The 16743-nt window shown below is 47.0% G+C and overlaps 2 non-coding genes across 2 annotated transcripts; both read left to right on the forward strand.

Annotated features, from left to right (window-relative positions):
- Positions 1–5640: 5640 nt before the first annotated feature.
- Trnaw-cca (transfer RNA tryptophan (anticodon CCA)) lies at positions 5641–5715 on the forward strand. The gene has a single exon. It is a non-coding gene; the product is annotated as a tRNA-Trp (tRNA).
- A 1125-nt stretch (positions 5716–6840) lies between these two features.
- Positions 6841–6915, forward strand: Trnas-cga (transfer RNA serine (anticodon CGA)). The gene has a single exon. It is a non-coding gene; the product is annotated as a tRNA-Ser (tRNA).
- The last annotated feature ends 9828 nt before the right edge of the window (positions 6916–16743 follow it).

Below are 16743 nucleotides of genomic sequence, written 5' to 3' on the forward strand. Positions count from 1 at the left end.
GCTACCGAAGCACGACTCACGTCCGGTACTCACAGCCTTACTTCTGCCAGTATCTGTCTCCTACCTTCCAAACTTTACAGAAGCTCTTCTGCGAAACTTGCAGAACTAGCACTCCTGAAAGAAAGGATATTGCGGAGACTTGGCTTAGCCACAGCCTGGGGGATGTTTCCAGAATGAGATTTTCACTCTGCAGCGGTGTGTGCGCTGATATGAAACTACCTGGCAGATTAAAACTGTGTGCCCGACCGAGACTCGAACTCGGGACCTTTGCCTTTCGCGGGCAAGTGCTCTACCAACTGAGCTACCGAAGCACGACTCACATCCGGTACTCACAGCCTTACTTCTGCCAGTATCCGTCTCCTACCTTCCAAACTTTACAGAAGCTCTTCTGCGAAACTTGCAGAACTAGCACTCCTGAAAGAAAGGATATTGCGGAGACTTGGCTTAGCCACAGCCTGGGGGATGTTTCCAGAATGAGATTTTCACTCTGCAGCGGTGTGTGCGCTGATATGAAACTTCCTGGCAGATTAAAACTGTGTGCCCGACCGAGACTCGAACTCGGGACCTTTGCCTTTCGCGGGCAAGTGCTCTACCAACTGAGCTACCGAAGCACGACTCACATCCGGTACTCACAGCCTTACTTCTGCCAGTATCCGTCTCCTACCTTCCAAACTTTACAGAAGCTCTTCTGCGAAACTTGCAGAACTAGCACTCCTGAAAGAAAGGATATTGCGGAGACTTGGCTTAGCCACAGCCTGGGGGATGTTTCCAGAATGAGATTTTCACTCTGCAGCGGTGTGTGCGCTGATATGAAACTTCCTGGCAGATTAAAACTGTGTGCCCGACCGAGACTCGAACTCGGGACCTTTGCCTTTCGCGGGCAAGTGCTCTACCAACTGAGCTACCGAAGCACGACTCACGTCCGGTACTCACAGCCTTACTTCTGCCAGTATCCGTCTCCTACCTTCCAAACTTTACAGAAGCTCTTCTGCGAAACTTGCAGAACTAGCACTCCTGAAAGAAAGGATATTGCGGAGACTTGGCTTAGCCATAGCCTGGGGGATGTTTCCAGAATGAGATTTTCACTCTGCAGCGGTGTGTGCGCTGATATGAAACTTCCTGGCAGATTAAAACTATGTGCCCGACCGAGACTCGAACTCGGGACCTTTGCCTTTCGCGGGCAAGTGCTCTACCAACTGAGCTACCGAAGCACGACTCACGTCCGGTACTCACAGCCTTACTTCTGCCAGTATCCGTCTCCTACCTTCCAAATTTTACAGAAGCTCTTCTGCGAAACTTGCAGAACTAGCACTCCTGAAAGAAAGGATATTGCGGAGACTTGGCTTAGCCACAGCCTGGGGGATGTTTCCAGAATGAGATTTTCACTCTGCAGCGGTGTGTGCGCTGATATGAAACTTCCTGGCAGATTAAAACTGTGTGCCCGACCGAGACTCGAACTCGGGACCTTTGCCTTTCGCGGGCAAGTGCTCTACCAACTGAGCTACCGAAGCACGACTCACGTCTGGTACTCACAGCCTTACTTCTGCCAGTATCCGTCTCCTACCTTCCAAACTTTACAGAAGCTCTTCTGCGAAACTTGCAGAACTAGCACTCCTGAAAGAAAGGATATTGCGGAGACTTGGCTTAGCCATAGCCTGGGGGATGTTTCCAGAATGAGATTTTCACTCTGCAGCGGTGTGTGCGCTGATATGAAACTTCCTGGCAGATTAAAACTGTGTGCCCGACCGAGACTCGAACTCGGGACCTTTGCCTTTCGCGGGCAAGTGCTCTACCAACTGAGCTACCGAAGCACGACTCACGTCCGGTACTCACAGCCTTACTTCTGCCAGTATCCGTCTCCTACCTTCCAAACTTTACAGAAGCTCTTCTGCGAAACTTGCAGAACTAGCACTCCTGAAAGAAAGGATATTGCGGAGACTTGGCTTAGCCACAGCCTGGGGGATGTTTCCAGAATGAGATTTTCACTCTGCAGCGGTGTGTGCGCTGATATGAAATTTCCTGGCAGATTAAAACTGTGTGCCCGACCGAGACTCGAACTCGGGACCTTTGCCTTTCGCGGGCAAGTGCTCTACCAACTGAGCTACCGAAGCACGACTCACGTCCGGTACTCACAGCCTTACTTCTGCCAGTATCCGTCTCCTACCTTCCAAACTTTACAGAAGCTCTTCTGCGAAACTTGCAGAACTAGCACTCCTGAAAGAAAGGATATTGCGGAGACTTGGCTTAGCCACAGCCTGGGGGATGTTTCCAGAATGAGATTTTCACTCTGCAGCGGTGTGTGCACTGATATGAAACTTCCTGGCAGATTAAAACTGTGTGCCCGACCGAGACTCGAACTCGGGACCTTTGCCTTTCGCGGGCAAGTGCTCTACCAACTGAGCTACCGAAGCACGACTCACGTCCGGTACTCACAGCCTTACTTCTGCCAGTATCCGTCTCCTACCTTCCAAACTTTACAGAAGCTCTTCTGCGAAACTTGCAGAACTAGCACTCCTGAAAGAAAGGATATTGCGGAGACTTGGCTTAGCCACAGCCTGGGGGATGTTTCCAGAATGAGATTTTCACTCTGCAGCGGTGTGTGCGCTGATATGAAACTTCCTGGCAGATTAAAACTGTGTGCCCGACCGAGACTCGAACTCGGGACCTTTGCCTTTCGCGGGCAAGTGCTCTACCAACTGAGCTACCGAAGCACGACTCACGTCCGGTACTCACAGCCTTACTTCTGCCAGTATCCGTCTCCTACCTTCCAAACTTTACAGAAGCTCTTCTGCGAAACTTGCAGAACTAGCACTCCTGAAAGAAAGGATATTGCGGAGACTTGGCTTAGCCATAGCCTGGGGGATGTTTCCAGAATGAGATTTTCACTCTGCAGCGGTGTGTGCGCTGATATGAAACTTCCTGGCAGATTAAAACTGTGTGCCCGACCGAGACTCGAACTCGGGACCTTTGCCTTTCGCGGGCAAGTGCTCTACCAACTGAGCTACCGAAGCACGACTCACGTCCGGTACTCACAGCCTTACTTCTGCCAGTATCCGTCTCCTACCTTCCAAATTTTACAGAAGCTCTTCTGCGAAACTTGCAGAACTAGCACTCCTGAAAGAAAGGATATTGCGGAGACTTGGCTTAGCCACAGCCTGGGGGATGTTTCCAGAATGAGATTTTCACTCTGCAGCGGTGTGTGCGCTGATATGAAACTTCCTGGCAGATTAAAACTGTGTGCCCGACCGAGACTCGAACTCGGGACCTTTGCCTTTCGCGGGCAAGTGCTCTACCAACTGAGCTACCGAAGCACGACTCACGTCTGGTACTCACAGCCTTACTTCTGCCAGTATCCGTCTCCTACCTTCTAAACTTTACAGAAGCTCTTCTGCGAAACTTGCAGAACTAGCACTCCTGAAAGAAAGGATATTGCGGAGACTTGGCTTAGCCATAGCCTGGGGGATGTTTCCAGAATGAGATTTTCACTCTGCAGCGGTGTGTGCGCTGATATGAAACTTCCTGGCAGATTAAAACTGTGTGCCCGACCGAGACTCGAACTCGGGACCTTTGCCTTTCGCGGGCAAGTGCTCTACCAACTGAGCTACCGAAGCACGACTCACGTCCGGTACTCACAGCCTTACTTCCGCCAGTATCCGTCTCCTACCTTCCAAACTTTACAGAAGCTCTTCTGCGAAACTTGCAGAACTAGCACTCCTGAAAGAAAGGATATTGCGGAGACTTGGCTTAGCCACAGCCTGGGGGATGAATCCGAAATGAGATTTTCACTCTGCAGCGGTGTGTGCGCTGATATGAAACTTCCTGGCAGATTAAAATTGTGTGCCCGACCGAGACTCGAACTCGGGACCTTTGCCTTTCGCGGGCAAGTGCTCTACCAACTGAGCTACCGAAGCACGACTCACGTCCGGTACTCACAGCCTTACTTCTGCCAGTATCCGTCTCCTACCTTCCAAACTTTACAGAAGCTCTTCTGCGAAACTTGCAGAAGTAGCACTCCTGAAAGAAAGGATATTGCGGAGACTTGGCTTAGCCACAGCCTGGGGGATGTTTCCAGAATGAAAGTTTGGAAGGTAGGAGACGGATACTGGCAGAAGTAAGGCTGTGAGTACCGGACGTGAGTCGTGCTTCGGTAGCTCAGTTGGTAGAGCACTTGCCCGCGAAAGGCAAAGTTCCCGAGTTCGAGTCTCGGTCGGGCACACAGTTTTAATCTGCCAGGAAGTTTCATATCAGCGCACACACCGCTGCAGAGTGAAAATCTCATTCTGGAAACATCCCCCAGGCTGTGGCTAAGCCAAGTCTCCGCAATATCCTTTCTTTCAGGAGTGCTACTTCTGCAAGTTTCGCAGAAGAGCTTCTGTAAAGTTTGGAAGGTAGGAGACGGATACTGGCAGAAGTAAGGCTGTGAGTACCGGACGTGAGTCGTGCTTCGGTAGCTCAGTTGGTAGAGCACTTGCCTGCGAAAGGCAAAGGTCCCGAGTTCGAGTCTCGGTCGGGCACACAGTTTTAATCTGCCAGGAAGTTTCATATCAGCGCACACACCGCTGCAGAGTGAAAATCTCATTCTGGAAACATCCCCCAGGCTGTGGCTAAGCCAAGTCTCCGCAATATCCTTTCTTTCAGGAGTGCTGGTTCTGCAAGTTTCGCAGAAGAGCTTCTGTAAAGTTTGGAAGGTAGGAGACGGATACTGGCAGAAGTAAGGCTGTGAGTACCGGACGTGAGTCGTGCTTCGGTAGCTCAGTTGGTAGAGCACTTGCCCGCGAAAGGCAAAGGTCCCGAGTTCGAGTCTCGGTCGGGCACACAGTTTTAATCTGCCAGGAAGTTTCATATCAGCGCACACACCGCTGCAGAGTGAAAATCTCATTCTGGAAACATCCCCCAGGCTGTGGCTAAGCCAAGTCTCCGCAATATCCTTTCTTTCAGGAGTGCTAGTTCTGCAAGTTTCGCAGAAGAGCTTCTGTAAAGTTTGGAAGGTAGGAGACGGATACTGGCAGAAGTAAGGCTGTGAGTACCGGACGTGAGTCGTGCTTCGGTAGCTCAGTTGGTAGAGCACTTGCCCGCGAAAGGCAAAGGTCCCGAGTTCGAGTCTCGGTCGGGCACACAGTTTTAATCTGCCAGGAAGTTTCATATCAGCGCACACACCGCTGCAGAGTGAAAATCTCATTCTGGAAACATCCCCCAGGCTGTGGCTAAGCCAAGTCTCCGCAATATCCTTTCTTTCAGGAGTGCTAGTTCTGCAAGTTTCGCAGAAGAGCTTCTGTAAAGTTTGGAAGGTAGGAGACGGATACTGGCAGAAGTAAGGCTGTGAGTACCGGACGTGAGTCGTGCTTCGGTAGCTCAGTTGGTAGAGCACTTGCCCGCGAAAGGCAAAGGTCCCGAGTTCGAGTCTCGGTCGGGCACACAGTTTTAATCTGCCAGGAAGTTTCATATCAGCGCACACACCGCTGCAGAGTGAAAATCTCATTCTGGAAACATCCCCCAGGCTGTGGCTAAGCCAAGTCTCCGCAATATCCTTTCTTTCAGGAGTGCTAGTTCTGCAAGTTTCGCAGAAGAGCTTCTGTAAAGTTTGGAAGGTAGGAGACGGTTACTGGCAGAAGTAAGGCTGTGAGTACCGGACGTGAGTCGTGCTTCGGTAGCTCAGTTGGTAGAGCACTTGCCCGCCAAAGGCAAAGGTCCCGAGTTCGAGTCTCGGTCGGGCACACAGTTTTAATCTGCCAGGAAGTTTCATATCAGCGCACACACCGCTGCAGAGTGAAAATCTCATTCTGGAAACATCCCCCAGGCTGTGGCTAAGCCAAGTCTCCGCAATATCCTTTCTTTCAGGAGTGCTAGTTCTGCAAGTTTCGCAGAAGAGCTTCTGTAAAGTTTGGAAGGTAGGAGACGGATACTGGCGGAAGTAAGGCTGTGAGTACCGGACGTGAGTCGTGCTTCGGTAGCTCAGTTGGTAGAGCACTTGCCCGCGAAAGGCAAAGGTCCCGAGTTCGAGTCTCGGTCGGGCACACAGTTTTAATCTGCCAGGAAGTTTCATATCAGCGCACACACCGCTGCAGAGTGAAAATCTCATTCTGGAAACATCCCCCAGGCTGTGGCTAAGCCAAGTCTCCGCAATATCCTTTCTTTCAGGAGTGCTAGTTCTGCAAGTTTCGCAGAAGAGCTTCTGTAAAGTTTGGAAGGTAGGAGACGGATACTGGCAGAAGTAAGGCTGTGAGTACCGGACGTGAGTCGTGCTTCGGTAGCTCAGTTGGTAGAGCACTTGCCCGCGAAAGGCAAAGGTCCCGAGTTCGAGTCTCGGTCGGGCACACAGTTTTAATCTGCCAGGAAGTTTCATATCAGCGCACACACCGCTGCAGAGTGAAAATCTCATTCTGGAAACATCCCCCAGGCTGTGGCTAAGCCAAGTCTCCGCAATATCCTTTCTTTCAGGAGTGCTAGTTCTGCAAGTTTCGCAGAAGAGCTTCTGTAAAGTTTGGAAGGTAGGAGACGGATACTGGCGGAAGTAAGGCTGTGAGTACCGGACGTGAGTCGTGCTTCGGTAGCTCAGTTGGTAGAGCACTTGCCCGCGAAAGGCAAAGGTCCCGAGTTCGAGTCTCGGTCGGGCACACAGTTTTAATCTGCCAGGAAGTTTCATATCAGCGCACACACCGCTGCAGAGTGAAAATCTCATTCTGGAAACATCCCCCAGGCTGTGGCTAAGCCAAGTCTCCGCAATATCCTTTCTTTCAGGAGTGCTAGTTCTGCAAGTTTCGCAGAAGAGCTTCTGTAAAGTTTGGAAGGTAGGAGACGGATACTGGCAGAAGTAAGGCTGTGAGTACCGGACGTGAGTCGTGCTTCGATAGCTCAGTTGGTAGAGCACTTGCCCGCGAAAGGCAAAGGTCCCGAGTTCGAGTCTCGGTCGGGCACACAGTTTTAATCTGCCAGGAAATTTCATATCAGCGCACACACCGCTGCAGAGTGAAAATCTCATTCTGGAAACATCCCCCAGGCTGTGGCTAAGCCAAGTCTCCGCAATATCCTTTCTTTCAGGAGTGCTAGTTCTGCAAGTTTCGCAGAAGAGCTTCTGTAAAGTTTGGAAGGTAGGAGACGGATACTGGCAGAAGTAAGGCTGTGAGTACCGGACGTGAGTCGTGCTTCGGTAGCTCAGTTGGTAGAGCACTTGCCCGCGAAAGGCAAAGGTCCCGAGTTCGAGTCTCGGTCGGGCACACAGTTTTAATCTGCCAGGAAGTTTCAATGTATGCATTGTTCTTACACAGAAAAAGGAATACAGTGACCGGTAACACGACAAACAGATGTTTATTGCATGCTGTATCCATTGATAATAACAGAGCAGCTTGTCCTCAATTGATTACGACATTCTTAATAGCAAAAAGCTTGCAGTCGAAGAACTGTGTTCCACGGTATCTATGACCAAATGCCCATAGCTCTTATAGTGTTCGTTTTAGAACCCATTTTCATTGGATACTTTTGATTTGTTTGGTACACACTATTACCTCTCAAAATATGCATACATTTTATTTATTGTCCGCAGCTCGTGGTCGTGCGGTAGCGTTCTCGCTTGCAACGCCGTTGTTCCCGGGTTCGATTCCCGGCGGGGTCAGGGATTTTCTCTGCCTCGTGATGAATGGGTGTTATGTGATGTCCTTAGGTTAGTTAGGTTTAAGTAGTTCTAAGTTCTAGGGGACTGATGGCCATAGATGTTAATTCCCATAGTACTCAGAGCCATTTGAACCATTTTATTCCCATGAGGTAATGAGTGCTGTCGACAAGGGATCTCGGATCGATTCCATATTCCTATATTTCCTGAAGGCTTTTGATACCGATCCTCACAAGTGACTATCAATCAAATTGTGTGCATATGGAGTATCGTCTCAGTTTTGTGACTGGATTCGTGATTTCCTTTCAGAGCGGTCACAGTTCGTAGTGTTAGACGGTAAATCATGGAGCATAACAGAAGCGGTATCTGGCGTTCCGCAATGTAATGTCATATGCCCTCTGCAATTCCTGATTTACATTAATGATCTAGGTGATAATCTGAGCAGCTCCCTTAGATTGTTTGCAGATGACGCTGTAATTTTTCGTGTAGTAAAATCATCAGACGATGAATTCCAATTACAAAATGATCTACAGAGGATTTCTGTATGGTGCGAAAAGTGGAAATTGGCACTAAAAAAAGAAAAGTGCGAGGTCATCCACATGGTTACTAAAAGAAATCCGATAAATTTTGGGTACACGATAAATCGCACAAATCTAAGGGATGTCAGTTCTGCTAAATACATAGGAATTACAATTACGAGCAACTTAAATTGGAAAGAACGCATAAATAATATTGTGGGGAGGGCGGAACAAAAACGACACTCTGTTGGCAAAACATTTAGAAGATGCAACAAACCCACTGAAGAGACAGCCTACATTACACATGTCCGTCCTCTGCTGGAATACTGCTGCGCGGTGTTGTAGCCTCACCAGGTGGGATCGACGGAAGACATCAAAAAAGTCCAAAGAAGGGCAGCTCGTTTCTTGTTATCGCGCAATAGGGATGAGAGTGTCACTGATATGGTACGCGAGTTGGAGTGGCAGTCACTGAAAGAAAAGCGGTTTTCTTGGCGGCGAGATCTATTTACGAAATTGCACTCACCATCTTTCTCTTCCAAGTGCGAAAATATTTTGTTGAACCCACCTACGTACGGAGTAATGGTCATCGTAATAAATTAAAATAAATCAGATCCAGAACGGAAAGATTTAGGTGTTCCTTTTTCCCACGCGCCATTCGAGAATTGAATGGCAGAGAAATAGTATGAAAATGGGTCGATGAAACCTCTGCCATACACTTAAGTGTGAACTGCAGAGTAACCATGTAGATGTAGATTAAAATTTCAACAAAGGTCGGGCAGCAACAAAAAAACATATTATTTGTATCATTTGGGGCTATAGAGCGTGATTAATTATTACACAGGCAAGTCACGACTGACAGAGGCAGTAGTTCCATCCCCGTTACGCACTTGGTCGAATTGAGCTGGGTGACAGAGAAAGTTACCTCCTTCCTTGCTACTTTAACTCTATGCTACATTTCATCAGCTGCAGTTGCTGCCGAATGGCTGCGTGCCTGCCTCTCTGAATCCCAAGGCCAGATGTTTCCAGGGGGTGTGAGATGCGCAGAAATGATGGCCAGATCAGCTATCGAACGACCATGGGATGAGGCAGGTCAGGACAGCACGGGTAACATGAGGTCTTGCGTTATTTTGTTTAAAAGTTACGAAGCTAGGGAATAGGGATCAGAAATGAAACTGCCGCAGATACGTGAACTAGATGTGTTCGCGATGTGTATCCAATACACAGCACACAAACAGGCCTGGTGCTGAATCCGTGTGACCAGAAGCACTACAAGACGGCCCACCATGAATTCCTCTCCTATGCTAACCTATTCATCTCAGAGTAGTACTTACAACCCACGTCCTATATTAATTGCTGGATGTAATCCAATTTCTGTCTTCCTCTACAGTTTTTGCCTTCTACAGCTCCCTCTAGTACCACGCAAGTCATTCCATCATGTCTTAACAGATGTCTTATCAGGTCCCTTTTCCTTATCAGTGATTTCCACATATTCCTTTCCTCTCCGATTCTGCACAGAACCTCCTCATTCCTTACCTAATCAGTTCACCACATTTTTAACATTCGTCTGTAGCACCACAACCCAAATACTTCGATTCTCTTCTATTCCGGTTTCCCAACAGTCCACGTTTCACTACCATACAATGCTGACAATTCTGTATTTCCTCCTCAAATTAAGGCCGATATTTGATATTACGCTACTGGCAATTAAAATTGCTACACCACGAAAATGACGTGCTACAGATGCGAAATTTAACCGATTGGAAGAAGATGCTGTGATATGCAAATGATTAGCTTTTCAGACCATTCACACAAGGTTGGCGCCGGTGGCGATACCTACAACTTGCTGACATGAGGAAAGTTTCCAACCAATTTCCCCTACACAAGCAGCTGTTGACCGGTGTTTCCTGGTGAAACGTTGTTGTGACGCCTCGTGTAAGGAGGAGAAATGCGTACCATCACGTTTCCTACTTTGATAAAGGACGGATTGTAGCCTACAGCGATTGTGGTTTATCTTATCGCGTCATTGCTGCTCGCCTTGTTCGAGATCCAAAGACTGATAGCAGTACATGGAATCGGTACTTTCAGGGGGGTAATATGGAATGCCGTGCTGGATCCTAACGGCCTCGTATCACTAGCAGTCGAGAATGAAAGGCATCTTATTCGCATGGTTGTAACGGATCGTGCAGCCACGTCTCGATCCCTCAGTCAACAGGTGGGGACGTTTGCAAGATAACAACCATCTACACGAACAGTTCAACGACGTTTGCAGCAGACCGTGGCTGTGGTTACCATTGACGCTGCCTCACAGACAGGAGCGCCTGCGATGGTGTATTCAACGACGAACGTGGGTGCACGAATGGCGATACGTCATTTTTCGGATGAATCCAGGTTCTATTTACAGCATCATAATGGTTGCATCCGTGTATCGCGACATGGCGGTGAATGCACATTGGAAGCGTGTATTCGTCATCGCCATACTGGCGTATCTTCCGGCGTGATGGTATGGGGTGCCATTGGTTACACGTCTCGGTCACTTGGCACTTTGAACAGTGGACGTTACATTTCAGATGTGTTACGACCAGTGGCTCTACCCTTCATTCGATCCTTGCGAAACCCTACATTTCATCAGAATAATGGGCGACCGCATGTTGAGGGCCTTTCTGGATACAGAAAATGTTCGGCTGCTGCCCTGACCAGCACATTCTCCAGGTCTCTCACCAACTGAATCGTCTGGTCAATGGTGGCCGAGCAACTGGCTCGTCACAATACGCCATCACTACTCTTGATGAACTGAGGTATCGTGCTGAAGCTCTATGGGCAGCTGTACCTGTACACGCCATCCAAGCTCTGGTGGACTCAATGCCCAGGCGTTTTAAGGCCGTTATTACGGACAGAATTGGTTATTCTGGGTACTGATTTCTTAGGTTCTATGCACCAAGAAGTGCATGTCAGTTCTAGCATAATATACTTGTTCAATGAATACCCGTTTATCTTCTGCATTTCTTCTTGGTGTAGCAATTGTGATGGGCAGTAGTGTAGTAGACTTCTCTTGTCCTGGATTGCCCTTTTTTCCTTTGCTAGTCTGCTTTTGATGTCCTCCTTGCTCCGTCCGTCACTTGTGACTTTGTATTTTACTGTCTTGGTAGCAGAATACTTTAACGTCCTCTACTTCGTGACTATCGATTCAGATATTAGCTGTTCTCATTTCCACTACTTCTCATTACCCTCGTCTTTCTTCGATTTACTCTCACATCATAATCTGTACTCATTAGACCGTTCATTCAATTCAGCAGATCACATAATTCTTCTTCACTTTCACTCAGGATAGCAATGTCATCTGCGAATCGTGTCATTGATTTCATTTCACCGTGAATTTTATTTTCACTCTTGAACCTTTCTTTTATTTCTATCATTGCTCCCTCGATGTACAGATTGAACAGTAGGGTCGAAAGACTACAGCCTTGTCTTACACCCTTTTTAATACTAGCACTTCGTTCTTGGTCGTCCTCTCTTATTATACCCTCTTGGTTCTTGTACACATTGTATATGACCCGTCTCTCCCTATAGCTTACCCCTATTTTTCTCAGAATTTCGAACATCTTGCACCATTTTACATCATCGAACGCTTTTTCCAAGTCTACAAATCCTATGAACGTGTCTTGATTTTCCTTTAGTCTTGTTTCCATTATTAACCCCCAACGTCAGAATTGCCTCTCTCGTCCCTTTACCTTTCCTAAAGCCAAACTTGTCATCTAGCGCATCCTGCGAAGCTCTTTTAAATTTTGTTTATAATACCAGGTCCTCTATCTCTTCTGAATCGACTCCCGTTTCTTTTTCTATCACATCAGGCAAATCTTAAACCCTCATAGATGCTTTCAATTTATTCCTTCCACCTATCCGCTCTCTCGCCTGCATTTCGCAGCGGAATTTACGTTGCACTCTTAATGTTGTCAACCTTGCTTTTAATGTCACCGAAGGTTATTTTAACTTTACTGTATGCTGAGTCAGTCCTACCGACAATCATTTCTTTTTAGATTTCTTCTCTTTTTCATGAAGCGATTTCGTCTTAGCTTCCTTGCAATTATTATTTCATTTCTTAGCGACTTGCATTTCTGTATTCCTGAGTCTCCGGGAACATTTTTTTACTTCCTCCTTTCATCGATATATTGAAATATCTCTTCTATTACCCATGGTTTCTTCGCAGTTTCCTTCTTTGTACCTATGTTGTTCTTTCCAGCTTCTGTTATCGCCCTTTCTAGGGTGTTCATTCCTCTTCAACTCTACTGCCTACTGAGCTATTCCTTGTTGCTGTATCTATAGCCCTAGAGAACTTCAACCGCATCTCGTCATTCCTAAGTACTTCCGTATCCCACTTCTTTGCGTATTGGTTCTTCCTGACTAATGTCTTAAACTTCGGCCTACGCTTTATCACTACTACGTTGTGACCTGAGTCTATATCTGCTCCTGGGTACGCCTGATAATCCAGTATCAGATTTCTGAATCTCTGCCTCACCATAATATAATCTAACTGAAATTTTCTCGTATCACCCGGCCTTTTCCAAGTATACCTCCTCCTCTTGTGATTCCTGAACAGAGTATTCGCTACTACTAGCTGATGTTTATTACTGAACTCAATTAATCTTTGTCCACTGTCATTCCTTGTCCCAATCTTCTATTCTTCTGTAAACGCTTCTTCTACTACTTCCCCTACAACTGCATTCCCGTCCTCCCATGACTATTAGGTTTTCACCCCCTTCTCATACTGTATTACCCCTTCAATATCCTCATACACTTTCTCTATCTCTTCATCTTCAGCTTCCGACGTCGGCATGTGTACCTGAACTATGGTTGTCGGTGTTGGTTTGCTGTCGATTTTGATAAGAACAGCCCTATCACCGAACTGCTCACAGTAACACACTCTCTGCCATACCTTCCTATTCATAACGAATCCTACTCCCGTTAAACCATTTCCTGCTGCTGTTGATATTACTCTACACTCACCTGACCAGAAATCTTTGTCTTTCTTCCCCTTCTCTTCACTGACCCGTAATATATCTAGATTTAGCCTCTGTATTTCCCATTTCAGATTTTCTAGATTCCCTACCACGTTCTAGCTTCTGTCATTTCTCCCCCGACTCGTAGAACATTATTCTTTTTCTCAGGGTAACCTCCCCCTTATCAGTCCCCGCCCGGAGATCCGAATGGGGGACTATTCTGGAATTTTTGCTAAAGAAGAGGTCAGCATGACACGTTTATTCAATTACAGGCCACGTTTCATTTGTATACACGTTAGGTGTCTTTAAAGCAGTGGTTTCCATTGCCTTCTGCATCCTCATCCCGTTGATCTTTGTTGATTCTCCCGCCTTCAGGGGCAGTTTCCCACCCCTAGGACAAGAGAGTGCCCTGAACCTCGGCCCCCTTTGACAAGGCCGTTGGCAGAATGAGGGTGCTTTCTTATGCCGGAAGTCTTCGGCCGCCAATGCTGACTATTAATCAATGTTTAACGGGATTCATTTTGGTTATGAATCAGAAGACGCTACCCCAAGGCCACGAGTAGGCGCAAAGTACACAGCCTCAAACTACGTGACATTGCCCCCACCGACGTATGGTGCACTTATTAACAAGTCACGCTCGATATCCTAAATATCTGCATCTAATGAAGTAATTTTCTGAAACTTCCTTGCAGATTAAAACTGTGTGCCCGACCGAGACTCGAACTCGGGACCTTTGCCTTTCGCGGGCAAGTGCTCTACCAACTGAGCTACCGAAGCACGACTCACGTCCGGTACTCACAGCCTTACTTCTGCCAGTATCCGTCTCCTACCTTCCAAACTTTACAGAAGCTCTTCTGCGAAACTTGCAGAACTAGCACTCCTGAAAGAAAGGATATTGCGGAGACTTGGCTTAGCCACAGCCTGGGGGATGTTTCCAGAATGAGATTTTCACTCTGCAGCGGTGTGTGCGCTGATATGAAATTTCCTGGCAGATTAAAACTGTGTGCCCGACCGAGACTCGAACTCGGGACCTTTGCCTTTCGCGGGCAAGTGCTCTACCATCTGAGCTACCGAAGCACGACTCACACCCGGTACTCACAGCTTTACTTCTGCCAGTATCCGTCTCCTACATTCCAAACTTTACAGAAGCTCTCCTGCGAAACTTGCAGAACTAGCACTCCTGAAAGAAAGGATATTGCGGAGACATGGCTTAGCCACAGCCTGGGGGATGTTTCCAGAATGAGATTTTCACTCTGCAGCGGAGTGTGCGCTGATATGAAACTTCCTGGCAGATTAAAACTGTGTGCCCGACCGAGACTCGAACTCGGGACCTTTTCCTTTCGCGGGCAAGGGCTCTACCATCTGAGCTACCGAAGCACGACCCACGCCCGGTACTCACAGCTTTATTTCTGCCAGTATCCGTTTGCAGTTGATGCTGTCGTTTATAGCCATCAAAAGACCAGAACAAATTGCAAAAAAATTTAGATAATATATCTGTACGGTTCGAGAATTAACATTTGACCCTAAATAATGAAGTGTGAGTTCATTCACATGAGTGCTGGAAGCAATACGTTAAACTTCGATTACACAACAAATCGATCAGATCTAAAGACCCTAAATTCAACTAAATACGTAGGAATTACAGTTACGTACAGTTGAAAAAGGAAAAATAGCATAGAAAATGTTGTGGGGAAGGTGAATCCAAAGGCTTAGACCTGTTGGCAGAACACTTAGACACTACGTTTGTCTTTCCTGTTTTTGAGCACTGCTGCGCGATATAGAATCCTTACTAGGCGTACATCGGTGAAGATCAAAGATGGACGGCACGTTTCGTACAATCGAGAAGTAGGGGAGTCAGTGTCATGGAAATGATACAGGATCTACGGTGGAAATCATTAAAATTCAGTCGTTTTTCGTTGCGGTGGGGTCTTCTCACAAAATTTCCATCACCAACATCCTCCTCTGAATGCGAAAATATTTTGTAGTCCCCAACACACGTGGGGAGAAACGAACATGATAATAAAATAATGGAAATCACAACTCTCATGGAAGGATACAAGTATTCGTTTTTTCATCACCGTGTTCGAGAGTGGAATCATAGAGAATATGTGTGAAGATGCTTCGATGAACCTTGTGCTATGCTCTAGAGCCGTTGATGAAATATCATTAAATCGATCACTCCCGATTTACATCGGCTACATTCTGTTTCCCCATATGTCGATATGTAGATATCAAATTGGCAATATAGAGTGACGATATTCTTATTTTATATTTTATCGCAATTTTCCGTAAATATTATAATTAGTTCCTTTGAAAGTGTCTAGAACATAATTTTGCTTTCATTGTGTGAAGGAGTCTTACTACTTTTCGAGCTTCCATCACTTCCGGTCAGCCTCGCAGGGTAGCGGTGCGGTCTGGGGAGCCTTGTCACGATTTGACTGTGTGAAGCAAATACAGGTGGCACAAAAGAAGTCCGATTGCACTGGAGCGTGGCGGTGTAAATGCAATGACAAAATTTCCTATATGAAGAAATAGCAGACCAGCTCCGAATTTTACTGTTGGCACTACACACGCTGGCAGATGACATTCACCGGGCATTCGCCATACCCATACCCTGCCATCGGATCACCACATTGTGTACCGTGATTAGTCACTCCACACAATGTTTTTATACTGTTGAATCGTTCAATGTTTACGCTCCTTACACCAAGCGAGGCAACGTTTGGCATTTACCGGCGTGATGTATGGCTTATGAGCAGCCGCTCGACGAGGAAATCCAAGATTTATCACCTCCTGCCTGACTGTCATAGTAGTTGCAATGGCTCTTGATGCCGTTTGGAGTTCAGGTGTGATGGTCTGGATACATGTCTGCCTATTACACATTGACACATCTTCAAACGTCGGCGGTCTTTGTCAATCAACAGACGAGGCCTGCCTGTACGCTTTTGTGCTGTGCCTGTCCCTTCATGTTTCCACTTCACCATCACATCGGAAACAGTGGACCTAGGAATGTTTATGAGGGTGGAAATCTCCCGTAAAGACGGATGACACAAGTGACACCCAAGCAAGCGACCATGTTCGAAGTCCGTGAGTTGGGCGGAGCGCCCCATTCTGCTCTCTCACGATGCCTAATGACTACTGAGGTTGCTGGTATGTAGTACCTGGCAGTAGGTGGCAGCACAATGCACCTGATATTAAAAACGAATGTTTTTTTTTTTTGGGGGGGGGGGTGGTTACTTTTGATCACATAGGGTACGTCCAGAATAGCATCAAGTACTTATCGGATCTGTGCCACGCAGAACAGCTAATGCGTTCCGTTGTAAATAAAATAAAATAATTAAAAACTTAATCAGATGGTCACAATGTTTTGACTCGTTCGTGCAGGCGCACGTTCCGTAGAACCGATGTACGCCAGGAATACCCAGCGCTCCACACTCTGTCTGTGTCCCGAGGAGCCTCTCTCTTCAAGCATCCTGTACTAATAGGTTATAACATAAGAAATATGTAACAAGCTAATACACACAAATGTTATATAAATAGTTGGAATTTCTTCCCATTATTTTCTGTAGGTTGTGTAGAAGATGGACCTGAACTGGCATGAGAAACACGCTAATGTTAAGCTATA

The sequence above is a fragment of the Schistocerca gregaria genome, chromosome 1, assembly GCF_023897955.1.
Source record: "Schistocerca gregaria isolate iqSchGreg1 chromosome 1, iqSchGreg1.2, whole genome shotgun sequence".
NCBI lineage: Eukaryota > Metazoa > Arthropoda > Insecta > Orthoptera > Acrididae > Schistocerca > Schistocerca gregaria.